An 18,159-nucleotide genomic window follows, 5' to 3' on the forward strand; every position below is an offset into this window, starting at 1 on the left:
TCTTCATACATATTACTACATGTTAGTAATACCTTCCTGTATTTGAATGTACAGTGCCTTCAGAAAGTATTCATACCCGTTGACTTATTCAACATTTTCTTATGTTACAGCCAGAATTGAATATTTTCCAACCCATATACACAAAATGACAAAGTGAAAAAATGTTTTTGGAATTACTTGCTAATTTATTGATAATGAAATACAGAAATCTCACGTACACAAGTATTCACACCCCTGACTTAATACTTTGTAGAAACACATTGGGCAGTGATTACAGAGTCTTTCTGAGTAAGTCTGTAAGAGATTTCTACACTTGGATTGTGCAACATTTACCCATTATTATTTTCAAAATTCTTCTAGCTCCGTCGAATTGGTCATTGATCATTGCTAGACAACCATTTTCATGTATTGCCATAGATTTAAGTAAAAACTGCCACTCAGGAAAAATCATTGTCTTCTTGTTAAGCAACCCCAGAGTAGATTTGGGCTTGTGTTTTAGGTTATTGTCCTGCTGAAAGGTGAATTCATCTCCCAGTGTCTGGTGGAAAGCAGACTGAACAAGGTTTTCCTCTAGGATTTTGCCTGTGCTTCGCTCCATTCCATTTCTTTTTTATCATGAAAAACTTCCCAGTCCTTAAAGATTGGAAGCATACCCATAACATAATGTAGCCACCACTATTCTTGAAAATGGAGCGAGGTACTCAGTAATGCTTTGTATTGGATTTGCCCCAAACATAACACTTTACGTTCAGGACAAAAAGATAATTGCTTTGTCACATTATTTTGCAGTTGTACTGTAGTGCCTTGTTGCAAAACAGAATACATGTTCTGGAATATTTGTATTATATAGAGTTTAAATGTATTTCATTTTAAGTTTCCATCCCAATATTACACTTTATATGACATAGAAACGCCGGAGAAGAAAAGGGTGTTAATTATGAAATATATTCATAACATTCCACCCATGAGGTCACTGGAGGCTGATTTGCTCATTTGATTGCAGGAAAGGGCTACACACTCTGTTAAAGTCACCTTTGGCCTCATGGTGAAATCCATGAGCGATTTTCTTCCTCTCCGGCAACTGAGTTAGGAAGGACACCTGTTACTGATACAGTTATCCTGTGTGTGTGTGTGTATCCTGTGTGTGTTTCTTTTCTCTCCTTCTCCCCTCACAGGTGAAAATCATCACTCCCCAATCAGTCAACAATCAATCATTAATCAGAAGACACACCTCCTCCTATTTCCTGACCTATCACAGTTCCTTCCCCATGGTTTAAAAACCCCATCATTTGTTTGTTCTGGAGCTCAGCTCAATCTCTCTGTAAATGCCATGTCTGTAGGTCTCTGTGTTTCACTCTCGCTTTGTGTCTTAACCTCTCTTTTGTTTAAAGCACCTCCATAGCACTTTGTCATCACCTGTGAGTATTGTTTTTGGTTATGGTGTTTGTTTGTTTGCTGGTGGGAAAAGGGGAAACCAAGACAAGTCGCCCATGGGCATACACTACCCGTAGGTGAACTTTGTTAAATACACTAGTTAGAACTGGGCGGACCACCCACTGTATTTTTGGTTAGTTAGTTAGCTGTTGTTAAAGTAGGCTAGTCTAGCTTAGGGGTGTGTTTTTGTACACTACAGTGTTGGAGCGAGCGGTCGCATCGGCACTTCGCTCCGCAGGTAGTATAACTTTTTCATTATAGCACAACGGCTTGATTTGTCTAATCTTAGCAATTTCTTCTTAGCTAGCTACATAGCCGTCTTTGTATCAAAGATAATTGCTTAATTATCGTATTTCGCCGTCCTAACGTAGTCTTCACTGCTCTGCCCAGCAGCTAGCCAGCTAGCTAACGTCCACCGATTAGCTGCACTGTAGAAACTATTACACTCAACTGAACGACTTGATTAGTGTAGTGTTAGCTAGCTACATAGCTGTCTTTGCTGTCTTCGTATCCAAGATAATTGTGTAGTTTAGAGTGTGTAGTCTTAGAGTGATTATCTTAATTTACCGAGGTTAGCTAGCCAGCTATTTGTCGTCCTTAACGTAGGAGACTCTGCTAGCTAGCCAACAGCTAGCCAACAGCCAACAGCTAGCCAACGTCTTCTCAATAGAACTCAACAACCCGGTCGCATTCACAGGTAGTATCACATTTTCATTTCATTTCATTACAGTACAACGGTTTGATTGTAGCTAGCTACATAGCTGTCTTTGTATCAAAGATAATTGTGTAGTCTAGAGCGATTTTTCTAGGTTAGCTAGCCAGCTATTGTCGTTCTTTTAACGCAACGTAACGTAATCAACACTGCTAGCTAGCCCCCGAATAGCAGCACTGTCAAAACTATTACACTCAACGGGAATGACTTGATTAGTGTAGTGTCAACAACGCACCCACTGCAGGCTAGCCTACTTCAGCAGTACTGTATCATTTTAATCATTTTAGTCAATAAGATTCTTGCTACGTAAGCTTAACTTTCTGAACATTCGAGACGTGTAGTCCACTTGTCATTCCAATCTCTTTTGCATTAGCGTAGCCTCATCTGTAGCCTGTCAACTATGTGTCTGTCTATCTCTGTTCTCTCCTCTCTGCACAGACCATACAAACGCTCCACACCGCGTGGCCGCGGCCACCCTAATCTGGTGGTCCCAGCGCGCACGGCCCACGTGGAGTTCCAGGTCTCCGGTAGCCTCTGGAACTGCCGATCTGCGGCCAACAAGGCAGAGTTCATCTCAGCCTATGCCTCCCTCCAGTCCCTCGACTTCTTGGCACTGACAGAAACATGGATCACCACAGACAACACTGCTACTCCTACTGCTCTCTCTTCGTCCGCCCACGTGTTCTTGCACACCCCGAGAGCTTCTGGTCAGCGGGGTGGTGGCACCGGGATCCTCATCTCTCCCAAGTGGTCATTCTCTCTTTCTCCCCTTACCCATCTGTCTATCGCCTCCTTTGAATTCCATGCTGTCAGTTACCAGCCCTTTCAAGCTTAACATCCTTATCATTTATCACCCTCCAGGTTCCCTCGGAGAGTTCATCAATGAGCTTGATGCCTTGATAAGCTCCTTTCCTGAGGACGGCTCACCTCTCACAGTTCTGGGCGACTTTAACCTCCCCACGTCTACCTTTGACTCATTCCTCTCTGCCTCCTTCTTTCCACTCCTCTCCTCTTTTGACCTCACCCTCTCACCCCCCCCTACTCACAAGGCAGGCAATACGCTCAACCTCATCTTTACTAGATGCTGTTCTTCCACTAACCTCATTGCAACTCCCCTCCAAGTCTCCAACCACTACCTTGTATCCTTTTCCCTCTCGCTCTCATCCAACACCTCCCACACTGCCCCTACTCGGATGGTATCGCGCCGTCCCAACCTTCGCTCTCTCTCCCCCGCTACTCTCTCCTCTTCCATCCTATCAACTCTTCCCTCTGCTCCAACCTTCTCCAACCTATCTCCTGACTCTGCCTCCTCAACCCTCCTCTCCTCCCTTTCTGCATCCTTTGACTCTCTATGTCCCCTATCCTCCAGGCCGGCTCGGTCCTCCCCTCCCGCTCGATGACTCATTGCGAGCTCACAGAACAGGGCTCCGGGCAGCCGAGCGGAAATGGAGGAAAACTCGCCTCCCTGCGGACCTGGCATCCTTTCACTCCCTCTCTACATTTTCCTCTGTTTTCTGCTGCTAAAGCCACTTTCTACCACTCTAAATTCTAAGCATCGGCCAGCTCTCCCGCTATCTCTCTCTGAATGACCTTCTTGATCCAAATCAGTCAGGTTTCAAGACTAGTCACTCAACTGAGACTGCTCTCCTCTGTATCACTGAGGCGCTCCGCACTGCTAAAGCTAACTCTCTCTCCTCTGCTCTCATCCTTCTAGATCTATCGGCTGCCTTCGATACTGTGAACCATCAGATCCTCCTCTCCACCCTCTCCGAGTTGGGCATCTCCGGCGCGGCCCACGCTTGGATTGGTTCCTACCTGACAGGTCGCTCCTACCAGGTGGCGTGGCGAATCTGTCTCCTCACCACTGGTGTCCCCCAGGGCTCTGTTCTAGGCCCTCTCCTATTCTCGCTATACACCAAGTCACTTGGCTCTGTCATAACCTCACATGGTCTCTCCTATCATTGCTATGCAGACGACACACAATTAATCTTCTCCTTTCCCCCTTCTGATGACCAGGTGGCGAATCGCATCTCTGCATGGCTGGCAGACATATCAGTGTGGATGACTGATCACCACCTCAAGCTGAACCTCGGCAAGACGGAGCTGCTCTTCCTCCCGGGGAAGGACTGCCCGTTCCATGATCTCGCCATCACGGTTGACAACTCCATTGTGTCCTCCCAGAGCGCTAAGAACCTTGGCGTGATCCTGGACAACACCCTGTCGTTGTCAACTAACATCAAGGCGGTGGCCCGTTCCTGTAGGTTCATGCTCTACAACATCCGCAGAGTACGACCCTGCCTCACACAGGAAGCGGCGCAGGTCCTAATCCAGGCACTTGTCATCTCCCGTCTGGATTATTGCAACTCTCTGTTGGCTGGGCTCCCTGCCTGTGCCATTAAACCCCTACAACTCATCCAGAACGCCGCAGCCCGTCTGGTGTTCAACCTTCCCAAGTTCTCTCACGTCACCCCGCTCTCTCCACTGGCTTCCAGTTGAAGCTCGCATCCGCTACAAGACCATGGTGCTTGCCTACGGAGCTGTGAGGGGAACGGCACCTCAGTACCTCCAGGCTCTGATCAGGCCCTACACCCAAACAAGGGCACTGCGTTCATCCACCTCTGGCCTGCTCGCCTCCCTACCACTGAGGAAGTACAGCTCCCGCTCAGCCCAGTCAAAACTGTTCGCTGCTCTGGCCCCCAATGGTGGAACAAACTCCCTCACGACGCCAGGACAGCGGAGTCAATCACCACCTTCCGGAGACACCTGAAACCCCACCTCTTTAAGGAATACCTAGGATAGGATAAGTAATCCCTCTCACCCCACCCCCCTTTAAGATTTAGATGCACTATTGTAAAGTGACTGTTCCACTGGATGTCATAAGGTGAATGCACCAATTTGTAAGTCGCTCTGGATAAGAGCGTCTGCTAAATTACTTAAATGTAATGTAAAATGTATATTTATTGTTTCTTTCCTTGGGTCCAGCTCAGCCCCTTTTCCTGCTCCCCCCATTACCATGTGTTTATAAATAAACTTAAGAGTTTGACGGTAGATTTCTGTTGTCGTGGTTATTTCGTGCACACTTTTACTTTGTCACAATAATTTGCATGAGTTATGTTACGGGTCTCATTACCATCCCCCCTAGACTGTCGGGCCAAAAGGGATTCGTAACAACACCTGTATCTTTGTAGTGACTCACTGTATTGATACATCATCCAAAGTGTATTATATATAATATTACCATGCTTAAAGGGATATTCAATGTCTGCTTTTTGAATTTGACCCATCTAACAAGAAGTGGCGTTCTTTGCGAGGCATTGGAAAACCTCCCTGGTCTTTGTGGTAGAATCTGTGTTTCAAATTCACTGCTGCTCAACTGAAGGACCTTTCAGATAATTGTGTGTTGGGGTACAGAGACGAGGTAGTCATTCAAAAATCATCTTAAACACTATTGCACACAGAGTGAGTCCATGCAATTTATTGAGTTACTTGTCAAGCACATTTTTACTCCTGAACTTATTTAGGCTTGCCATAACAAATAGGTTGAATACTTAATTGACCCAAGACATTTCAACTTTTTATTTTTAATTTGAAATATGTCTGTCTTTGTGTGTAGCTTAAATTCATAGAGTTATGGAGCTATGGATACAAGCACTGACCATCCATGATATCAAAATGATAGTTTTAACCATGCAGTGTTTGATCAGAAACAAAGGGGTAAAAAAACGTATATTTTGGTTTCTGATGGGGTAAGACAGTTGAACTAAGATCATAAGTTATATTTATGAAGAATCAAGGAGTACATGCATGTATCATGAATTTAAAAGTAAAAGCATGGATGTAGCAACCGCAGATTGCCCGTTTAAACACAATGAGAGCCGGATGCATACTATAGGCTATCTACTACTCATAACCACCATACAAGTGGATGAGGACTCAAGATGATAGCAGAATTGTTGAACCACAAACACTGAAGGCTCTAGGCATTTCCATTTCCATTGTTTTTATTAGTACCGTTCAAGAGGGAATTCATTTAGAATGAAAATGTTGTATTCATGGTGAGGGAACAATAGTAAGATTACTAGTTTGTTTAAACAAATGCTATTTTCTTTCCTTCATGACCTATTGTTGCCTACTGCCTAAGGAGAGACATTTCTCACTCTTAGTGAACTTTCCGATTCATTCTTACTGAAGAAAGTGTATCACAGCCATTAAACTAGTTGCATAGAGCTATAAGAACATTTTCTCACTTGACCTTCAACCACAAGAAGTACTTCAGCAGTTGTGGAGATTTTAATGGCCTCATTTATACCTGGTTCTAACATGCATCCTGTATCTTGATGTTGTCCACATTCTGATTGTGTCTAAACATGGTGTTAAAATGTGAATTTTATCCGTCCACTGTCTGCACTGTGACCAGATTTCCTTGTCCCTCCCTGTATGCAAATTATTAGACAGATATTCTTTCAAAATAATATACATTTACTTTAATACTCATATTGATGGCATTCAGTCAATGGTGCCAGTTGTCAATGATTTTAGAGGGCGGGATAATGATTTAAATGGTTTCACTGTACAGATCCATATACACTAGCTCCGGAGGTGGTAAGGAAGATCTGATCACATTTAGATCACAATGAGTCTTTCAATCGTCTACACCTGTCTTAAAATGTGGACACAATCAGAATGTGGATAAGATTAGGACAAAGGACGCATGTTAGAACCAGGTATAAACATGGCTAATGGTTCTCCATTCCCAGTTAAAAAGAAAACGAATACATATTCATGAAATAGATATTCAATTAAAAAAACTAAATCAATATCCTTGACAAGTTATATGGCACATGATATTCAGAGGTGAGTGCTATAGAGGATACATTGACTGTTTCACAATGTAATGCATCACTGTAGGCTGTATCCCTGTTTCTTTCTCTCACTATCCATATATCTATTCCTCTTTCATCGCGCTGGCTTGTCCGCTGGGCCCCCCCCCCCCCCCCTGACAGAACCCCCCCAGATGGAAACCATGGGGATTAATGATTCATAAGCTGCTATATACACACAATTATTATTATTCTAATGTGTAGTAATGGCTCATGAGAATCTGATGCACACATGGCATGAATGGATTAATCTCCTTCCAACCACAACAGAAATAAACAACTAAATATTATTTGGTCATTTTGTGCAATTCTATATCTCGTACCCTTTTGGTAACGAGAACCGGTGTTCAACTTACTCAAGTGTCTTGCTGTCGATGGCAAATCTCTAGTTGATGCTGTTGTTTGGAGTTTGGCGGTTGGCTAAAGGTCACTGGTATTTCTCAGAGGGAGTCAGTCTGTGAATTCAGCGTTTTAATCCCAGAGTGTAATTGAGCGTCTCGTAGTCTTCTGAACACACTGAGGGATAGAGCTCCGGTCAATCACCCTCTATGGACAGTCCATAAAGTCAAGCTCAACTACATGTTGGTTGTACCTGTGCAATATGCTCAACTAATAAGGTTGTATTTTTTCTGTCCAACTTTTTATTTGGTTTCTCTTTTCCCTGTGAGGGGCTCAACGTTTCTTTTGATTGAGAATGAACACTAGGGTCATTAAATTCTGGACAACTTCTGGACAATTCCGGTGACCTAGCAAAGCCAGTAAAACTCCCCCAAATATCTTTGTTTGGGGGAGTTAAAGTATGTGTTTTCAATGAAATGCAAACACATGTACAGTACGTACAGTACCAGTCAAAAGTTTGGGCACAGCTACTCATTCAAGGGTTTTTCTTTATTTTTACTATTTTCTACATTGTAGAATAATAGTGAAGACATCAAAACTATGAATGACACATGTGTAATCATGTAGTACCCAAACAAGTGTTAAACAAATCAAACCCTTTGCCTTGACAGCTTTGCACACTCTTGGCATTCTCTCAACCGGCTTCATGAGGTTGTCACCTGGAGTGCATTTTTTTTAACAGGTGTGCCTTGTTAAAAGTTAATTTGTTGCCTTTAATTCCTTCTTAATACGTTTGAGCCAATAATTTGGGTTGTGACAAGGTAGGGGTGGTATACAGAAGATAGCCCTATTTGGTAAAAGACCAAGTCCATATTATGGAAAGAACAGCTCAAATAAGCAAAGAGAAATGACAGTCCATCATTACTTTAAGACATCGTCGGTCAAGCTGGAAAATTTCAGGAACTTTGAAAGTTTCTTCAAGTGCAGTCGCAAAAACCATCAAGCCTATGATGAAACTGTCTCTCATGAGGATTGCAATGGGAAAGGAAGACCCAGAGTTGCCTCTGCTGCAGAGGATAAATTCATTAGAACTAACTGCACCTCAGACTGCATCCCAAATAAATGCTTCACAGAGTTCAAGTAACAGATACATCTCAACAACAACTGTCCAGAGGAGACTGCGTGAATCAGGCCTTCATGGTCGATTTGCTGCAAAGAAACCACTACTTAAAGACACCAATAATAAGAAGAGACTTGCTTGGGCCAAGAAACACGAGCAATGGACATTAGACCAGTGGAAATCTGTCCTTTGGCCTGATGAGTCCAAATTTGAGATTTTTGGTTCTAACTGCTGTGTCTTTGTGAGACACAGAGTAGGTGAATGGATGATCTCCGCATGTGTGGTTCCCACCGTGAAGCATGGAGGGGGTTGGTGTGTTGGTGTGGGGTGCTTTGCTGGTGACACTGTCTGTGATTTATTTTGAATTCAAGGTAAACTTAACCAGTATGGCTAACACAGCATTCGGCAGAAATACGCCATCCCATCTGGTTTGCGCTTCGTGGGACTATCATTTGTTTTTCAACAGGACAATGACCCAACACACCTACAGGCTGTGTAAGGGCTATTTGAACACGAAGGAGAGTGATGGAGTGCTGCATCAGATGACCTGGCCTCTACAATCACCCGAAATCAACACAATTGATATGGTTTGGGATGAGTTGGACCGCAGAGTGAAGTAAAAGCAACCAAAAAGTGCTCAGCATATGTGGGAACTTCTTCAAGACTGTTGGAAAAGCATTCCTCATGAAGCTGGTTGAGAGAATGCCAAGAGTGTGCAAAGCTGTCATCAAGGCAAAGGGTGGCTTCTTTTAATAATCTAAAATCTATAATATATTTTATTTTGCCTTACACTTTTTTGGTTACTACATGATTCCCATATGTGTTATTTCATAGTGTTGATGTCTTCACTATTATTCTACAATGTAGAAAATAGTAAAAAATAAAGAAAAACCCTTGAATAAGTAGGTGAGTCCACACTTTCAACTGGCACTGTATATAAAACAATGCAGAATCGCCCTCAGAGGTTTTCTTGGCCAGCCATGGTTCTAACTTCCATGTTGAAATATGGCATAATTAATATATCCTGACCCCCACATCAATTGGTCAAGTGAAGGCATCCAGCGGCCAGAAGGTTTGTCTTGTTTACCATTAATGAGTGCATTTTTTAAAATACCTGGAGACACAATTATTTGGCTGTGTGTTTGGTTGACATGGCAGGTTAAGACAGCGTTGGCCCATTGAAGACCTTCAGCTAAAAGGGACCATCATATTGGCAGCATCATCATGAGTAATACGTTTGTGACTATATATGTGTGTGTGTGTGTATGTGTGTGCCAGTGGAACTTTGCAGGGCCCACCCACAAGATCTGGGAAACCCTCTATGGAAAGTCCATAAGGTCAACCTCAACTACAGTTCTACTTGTTGGTTGTAAGGGCTCAGCCTTCACATTTGTGCAATAACCATTTAAAAAACACACAGACTTCCTACAATTCTACACATTTTTGCCATGAGTCTGGAAAAAAAGTTGCTGTTCTAATGCTAATGTCCTGCAATTCTACACATTTTGCCATGGGGCAGAGAAGAAAATGTTCATTTTTACAGCTAATTCCATACTATCCTACACATTCTGCAATGAGGCTGAGAGAATTTAGCATTTGTAAAGCTAATTTACTGCTATTCCACACATTTTGCCATGAGACAGAGAACATTTGGCAGTTTTACAGCTAATTTCCTGTAATTCTAATATTTTTTTGTCATGGTTTATGAAGTGTTCATATCCTATCTGGGGAGAGGGGCTACCATAGAGATCCTATTAAATTACTAGAGGGGTAATGTCATAAACCCTTGAAGTTCCAGAATGGGTTGAAAATGGCAGACATATTGGTCAGGGAGAAATCCAAACCAGTCGAATTGGAATGAATGGCAGTAGAGCCATAATCCTGATTTTACTTATGGAGTAAAATAAAAAAGGCAAGTGATTTATCGGAAATTGTGTAATAGAATTACTGTTAATCTAAAATATTGTCATATATCATAAATACAATTTATTGTTTATTAACAAGACTGCATTGAATGTTCCTGAATGGCCTAGTTACAGTTTGAGTAAAATCTACAGCAAGACTTGAAAATCGCTGTTTAGCAATGATCAACAACCAACTTGATAGAGCTTGAATATTTTTTTTAAAGAATAATGCAAATATGGTAAAATCCAGAGAGAGAGTTACCTAGAAATACCAATATTGTGGGTATTCCTGTTCCTTTATGAACACCCACCCCCTCGAGTATCCCATTGGTTCCTGCATGAGAAAAACGTGCCCTCACAGGCGAGGGCAAAGAAAACTGTCGTCCCTGCTTCCCGATAGCACAGCAGATGGGAGGCTATGGCGACTAGTTTGTTAGTTAGCTAGTACACAGTGTCGCCCGCGCTCCTGCCTGCTGTGTACTGGAGTCCTCCTTAGGACTAACTGGCTAAGCTAGCACGCAGTGTCATTCGCTCCCGCCTGCTGAACACCTGCACTCGCCGTCATTAACGGAACATCGGGAAAACAGTGCTTGACAGGTGGGGGAGAAGGACGCTGTCTACCCGTTTACGGCTAGCTAGCTACTGTTGTCGCCCCCGCCCATTCTTCTGTGGGGTTTTTCGTTGACTGGCATCCAACGTTATTGTGCATTAACCTCTTGAACCTATGGGGGCGCTGTGTCATTATTGGATAAAAAGACGTGCCTGTTTTAAGCGCAATATTTTGTCACGAAAAGATGCTCGACTATGCATGGAATTGACAGCCTTGTAAAGACAAAACTCTGACGTCTCCAAAACTGCAAAGATATTATCTGTGAGTGCCCCAGAACTAATGCAACAGGCGAAACCAAGATGAAGTTACATACAGGAAATGCCCCAGATTCTGAAGGCGCTGTGTTCCAATGTCTCCTTATATGGCTGTGAATGCGCCAGGAATGAGCCCGCGCTTTCTGTCTATTCCCCGAGGTGTCTGCAGCATTGTGACGTGTTTATAGGCATATCATTGGAAGATTGACAATAAATCAAATCAAATCAAATTTTATTTGTCACATACACATGGTTAGCAGATGTTAATGCGAGTGTAGCGAAATGCTTGTGCTTCTAGTTCCGACAATGCAGTGATAACCAACAAGTAATCTAACTAACAATTCCAAAACTACTGTCTTATACACAGTGTAAGGGGATAAGGAACATGTACATAGGGATATATGAATGAGTGATGGTACAGAGCAGCATACAGTAGATGGTATCGAGTACAGTATATACATATGAGATGAGTGTGTAGACAAAGTAAACAAAGTGGCATAGTTAAAGTGGCTAGTGATACATGTGTTACATAAGGATGCAGTCGATGATGTAGAGTACAGTATATACATATGCATATGAGATGAATAATGTAGGGTAAGTAACATTATATAAGATAGCATTGTTTAAAGTGGCTAGTGATATATTTACATCATTTCCCATCAATTCCCATTATTAAAATGGCTGGAGTTGGGTCAGTGTCAATGACAGTGTGTTGGCAGCAGCCACTCAATGTTAGTGGTGGCTGTTTAACAGTCTGATGGCCTTGAGATAGAAACTGTTTTTCAGTCTCTCGGTCCCAGCTTTGATGCACCTGTACTGACCTCGCCTTCTGGATGATAGCGGGGTGAACAGGCAGTGGTTCGGGTGGTTGATGTCCTTGATGATCTTTATGGCCTTCCTGTAACAACGGGTGGTGTAGGTGTCCTGGAGGGCAGGTAGTTTGCCCCCGGTGATGCGTTGTGCAGTCCTCACTACCCTCTGGAGAGCCTTACGGTTGAGGGCGGAGCAGTTGCCGTACCAGGCGGTGATACAGCCCGCCAGGATGCTCTCGATTGTGCATCTGTAGAAGTTTGTGAGTGCTTTTGGTGACAAGCCGAATTTCTTCAGCCTCCTGAGGTTGAATAGGCGCTGCTGCGCTTCTTCACGACGCTGTCAGTGTGAGTGGACCAATTCAGTTTGTCTGTGATGTGTATGCCGAGGAACTTAAAACTAGCTACCCTCTCCACTACTGTTCCATCGATGTGGATAGGGGGTGTACCCTCTGCTGTTTCCTGAAGTCCACAATCATCTCCTTAGTTTTGTTGACGTTGAGTGTGAGGTTATTTTCCTGACACCACACTCCGAGGGCCCTCACCTCCTCCCTGTAGGCCGTCTCGTCGTTGTTGGTAATCAAGCCTACCACTGTTGTGTCGTCCGCAAACTTGATGATTGAGTTGGAGGCGTGCGTGGCCACGCAGTCGTGGGTGAACAGGGAGTACAGGAGAGGGCTCAGAACGCACCCTTGTGGGGCCCCCGTGTTGAGGATCAGCGGGGAGGAGATGTTGTTGCCTACCCTCACCACCTGGGGCGGCCCGTCAGAAAGTCCAGTACCCAGTTGCACAGGGCGGGGTCGAGACCCAGGGTCTCGAGCTTGATGACGAGCTTGGAGGGTACTATGGTGTTGAATGCCGAGCTGTAGTCGATGAACAGCATTCTCACATAGGTATTCCTCTTGTCCAGGTGGGTTAGGGCAGTGTGCAGTGTGGTTGAGATTGCATCGTCTGTGGACCTATTTGGGCGGTAAGCAAATTGGAGTGGGTCTAGGGTGTCAGGTAGGGTGGAGGTGATATGGTCCTTGACTAGTCTCTCAAAGCACTTCATGATGACGGAAGTGAGTGCTACGGGCGGTAGTCGTTTAGCTCAGTTACCTTAGCTTTCTTGGGAACAGGAACAATGGTGGCCCTCTTGAAGCATGTTGGAACAGCAGACTGGTATAGGGATTGATTGAATATGTCCGTAAACACACCGGCCAGCTGGTCTGCGCATGCTCTGAGGGCGCGGCTGGGGATGCCGTCTGGGCCTGCATCCTTGCGAGGGTTAACACGTTTAAATGTCTTACTCACCTCGGCTGCAGTGAAGGAGAGACTGCATGTTTCCGTTGCAGGCCGTGTCAGTGGCACTGTATTGTCCTCAAAGCGGGCAAAAAAGTTATTTAGTCTGCCTGGGAGCAAGACATCCTGGTCCGTGACTGGGCTGGATTTCATCTTGTAGTCCGTGATTGACTGTAGACCCTGCCACATGCCTCTTGTGTCTGAGCCATTGAATTGAGATTCCACTTTGTCTCTGTACTGACGCTTAGCTTGTTTGATAGCCTTACGGAGGGAATAGCTGAACTGTTTGTATTCAGTCATGTTGCCAGACACCTTGCCCTGATTAAAAGCAGTGGTTCGCGCTTTCAGTTTCACGCGAATGCTGCCATCAATCCACGGTTTCTGGTTAGGGAATGTTTTTATCGTTGCTATGGGAACGACATCTTCGACTCACGTTCTAATGAACTCGCACACCAATCAGCGTATTCGTCAATATTCCCATCTGACACAATACGAAACATGTCCCAGTCCACGTGATGGAAGCAGTCTTGGAGTGTAGAGTCAGCTTGGTCTGACCAGCGTTGGACAGACCTCAGCGTGGGAGCCTCTTGTTTTAATTTCTGTCTGTAGGCAGGGATCAGCAAAATGGAGTCGTGGTCAGCTTTTCCGAAAGGGGGGCGGGGCAGGGCCTTATATGCGTCGCGGAAGTTAGAGTAACAATGATCCAAGGTTTTACCACCCCTGGTTGCGCAATCGATATGCTGATAAAATTTAGGGAGTCTTGTTTTCAGATTGGCTTTGTTAAAATCCCCAGCTACAATGAATGCAGCCTCCGGATAAATGTTTTCCAGTTTGCAAAGAGTTAAATAAAGTTCGTTCAGAGCCATCGATGTGTCTGCTTGGGGGATATATACGGCTGTGATTATAATCGAAGAGAATTCTCTTGGAAGATAATGCGGTCTACATTTGATTGTGAGGAATTCTAAATCAGGTGAACAGAAGGATTTGAGTTCCTGTATGTTTCCTTCATCACACCATGTCCCGTTAGTCATGAGGCATACGCCCCCGCCACTCTTCTTACCAGATAGATGTTTGTTTCTGTCGGCGCGATGCGTGGAGAAACCCGTTGGCTGCACCGCCCTGGATAGCGTTTTCCCAGTAAGCCATGTTTCCGTAAAGCAGAGAACGTTGCAGTCTCTGATGTCCCTCTGGAATGCCACCCTTGCTCGGATTTCATCAACCTTGTTGTCGAGAGACTGGACATTGGCAAGAAGAATACTGGGAAGTGGTGTGCGATGTGCCCTTTTTCGGAGTCTGACCAGAACACCGCCGCGTTTCCCTCTTTTTCGGAGTCGTTTCCTTGGGTCGCTGCATGCGATCCATTCCGTTGTCCTGTTTGTAAGGCAGAACACAGGATCCGCGTCGCGGAAAACATATTCTTGGTCGTACTGATGGTGAGTTGACGCTGATCTTATATTCAGTAGTTCTTCTCGACTGTATGTAATGAAACCTAAGATGACCTGGGGTACTAATGTAAGAAATAACACGTAAAAAAACAAAAACTGCATAGTTTCCTAGGAACGCGAAGAGAGGCGGCCATCTCAGTCGGCGCCGGAAGTTCTATCAGTATTGAGACTACATTTACCTGGTGTCCCGCCCGGTGTCCTGTGTGCGTAATCTGTAGGTCCATGCGCGTTCCATTTCTTCAGAAGAGAAAGTAAAAATCCATCGTGGCAGTTATCGTCGATAGATATGTGAAAAACACCTTGAGGATTGATTATAAACATCGCTTTGCCATGTTTCTGTCGATATTATGAAGTTAATTTGGAAAAAAGTTCGCGTTTTAATGACTTATTATTATTATTTTTTCCCTTACCCAAACGTGATGAACAAAACGGAGCGATTAGTCGACACAAATAATATTTTTTGTAAAAACGGAACATTTGCTATCTAACAGAGTCTCCTCATTGAAAACATCCCAAGTTCTTCAAAGGTAAATTATTTTATTTGAATGCTTTTATGGTTTTTGTGGAAAATGTTGAATGCTAACGCTAAATGGTACGTTAGCCATCAATACTGTTACACAAATGCTTGTTTTGCAATGGTTGAGAAGCATATTTTGAAAATCTGAGATGACAGTGTTGTTAACAAAAGGCTAAGCTTGAGAGCAAATAGATTCATTACATTTAATTTGCGATTTTCATGAATAGTTAACGTTGTGTTATGCTAATGAGCTTGCAGATAGATTTACACAATCCTGGATAGTTTTTTTTCCGTAGCTAAACGTGACGCAGAAAACGGAGCGATTTGTCCTAAACAAATAATCTTTCAGGAAAAACTGAACATTTGCTATCTGAGAGTCTCCTCATTGAAAACATCTGAAGTTCTTCAAAGGTAAATGATTTTATTTGAATGCTTTTCTGTTTTTGTTGTGTAAATGTTGCCTGCTGAATGCTAACGCTAAATGCTACGTTACCTGTCAATACTGTTACACAAATGCTTGTTTTGCAATGGTTGAGAAGTATATTTTGAAAATCTGAGATGACAGTGTTGTTAACAAAAGGCTAAGCTTGAGAGCAAATAGAGTCATTTCATTTCATTTGCGATTTTCATGAATAGTTAACGTTGCGTTATGATAATGAGCTTGAGGCTGTAGTCACGATACCGGATCCGGGATGGCTCGACGCAAGAAGTTAAAACCACCTACTGTACTGGAGCGCCCCGCCTCCAGCCTATCCTAAATAAAAAATGGGCCAATAGAAGTATAAAGAAGGTTTCCTGCAGATGCAGGAATGCCCACATTCAGGAAAGCCCCGAATTGCGGGTCACAATTACACTTCTCAAAAAGACTCACAGCTGTAATTGCTGCCAAAATGTGATTCTAGCATGTATTGACTTGGATACTTATTTAATCAAGTTGAATTTTTTATTTGACATTAGAGTATCTTGTGTAGATTGTTGTAAAAACAAGTACAATTAAATCCATTTTAAATCCACTTTGTAACAACAAAATGTGAAAAAAGTCAATGGGTGTCAATACTTCCTGAAAGCACTCAATATCATTATTCTTTCGAAAAACCCTCAATATCCTTATTCTTTCGAAAAAAGCTTTAACCCACCACCCGCTGTTATCTAGAACCTTCCAGTGTATTGTTGATGAGTGAGATTAAGGTTTGGTCCTCTCTTTTTCTTTCTCTCCCTCAAGACTCGGCCAGTAAGATTCCAAAGATACCCTTTATTCATAATCCCCACGGACTCCTTTCTCTCACCTGATTAGAATTTCTGCCGTGGCCTCTGGGATTGGACAATTTGAACATATTTTATTTAACCGCTTTTGTAAGGCCTAATATTCAACAGCTGTGATCTATAGAATAATTTAATTCTCAGGGTCAAGGAGGGATTCTGCCATGGAAGGGGAGTGTACAATCACTCTTTAGAAAATAGGAGTGATAGAGAGATGAGAAAAGAGAGAAAAGGGGAAGAATCACACGAGTTGTCTTTAAAAATGAATGAGAAAATGGGTAATCACAGTCACTGCATGGCAAGGAGAAAAATCAATATGGGCTCTCGGTTCACCGGGGCAGTCCGAAAATCCTTCAGATGAACAAAACTTGTGCATTTTGTTGCCTTCGCCGTACAACTCAACACAGGTCTGTATGTGCCTGTGTTTCTGTGCGTTTAATAAAAGCATGTGTGTTCCTGTGTGTGCGTGCGTGACTGACAGAATGTGTGGGTCTATGTGTTTAGTGAAAGTGCATTGAATGATGTCTGTTGGAGTTAGTAACTGAAAAACACCCACAGTTTGAAACCATATATTGTTCTGCATTCTACAACACTGATAAACGAGCATGATATCCATATAAAAGCAAGCCGGCCGGTATTCCTTACTGTGTTAGATGTCTCCTATTGTATGAATGAGGGAAGGGTGGTTGGGGACATAAGAGGACATCAAATAGATTCTGGTCCTGCTGAACTCCCCATTCAATTGACCCCTCATGCCAACCTGCAGGGTCCCCCCTCGCTAGAATCCAATTCCACTTCCTGCCCTGTGTAGAAAGGCCGTCAGACGAGCTCTCTGATTGGACACAACATGAATATTTAATCACCACCCTCCATCTAAGGCGGAGGTAGCATGGAGGGGGATAGAGGACAGGGAGAGGAGGGTTCGATTGCCCTTTTCTAGGGTTGCGCGTAACATTCAGACAATACCTTTCTCTCATCCCCACCATCCTATCTTCCTCATCTCCATCCATCCATAGTATATTTATGAGCTTATGTTTATGTTTGGACAATCATGCATATGAAATGCCTCAATGCTTCAATTCGACCCCCATCGCCACCCCCGCATCCCTAATCCCCCCCATCCCTTCTTTTGCCATGCTGCCATGCTAAGCGATGCCCCCCCACCCCCAGTTCATTAGCGAGCTCTTCAGTAGCCTGTCATAGAGGATGTGCTCCATCAAAGCTGATCGACTCCCCGTTCTCCAGAAAGATGTCGTGGGTTATCACCGTTTGCTCAGATCTCCGGCTACGGGGAACATGAATGGCAGGCCGTTGTTTGAAGACAGTGATTTCTCCACTGATGCCTCCCAGTTGGAAATTTAGAATCTTGTCTGGTAAGACACCATATGCAAAGTAAAGTACTGTACAGCATGGAACTAGCTCAACAGTCAGGGCCTGCCTTCCAGGCTTCCAGCAACCTAGTCTGATCCATCCATCTATCCCTCTATTTTTACCTCTCTGTCAGTCCCTCTCTAGCTCAACCCATCTCTACATTACACTCCGTCTCAGGGTTGACCAGAAGAATAATATTAGTCTCTGAAAAGTGAACAGACAA

This window comes from Oncorhynchus gorbuscha, linkage group LG07 (assembly GCF_021184085.1).
Source record: "Oncorhynchus gorbuscha isolate QuinsamMale2020 ecotype Even-year linkage group LG07, OgorEven_v1.0, whole genome shotgun sequence".
Lineage (NCBI taxonomy): Eukaryota > Metazoa > Chordata > Actinopteri > Salmoniformes > Salmonidae > Oncorhynchus > Oncorhynchus gorbuscha.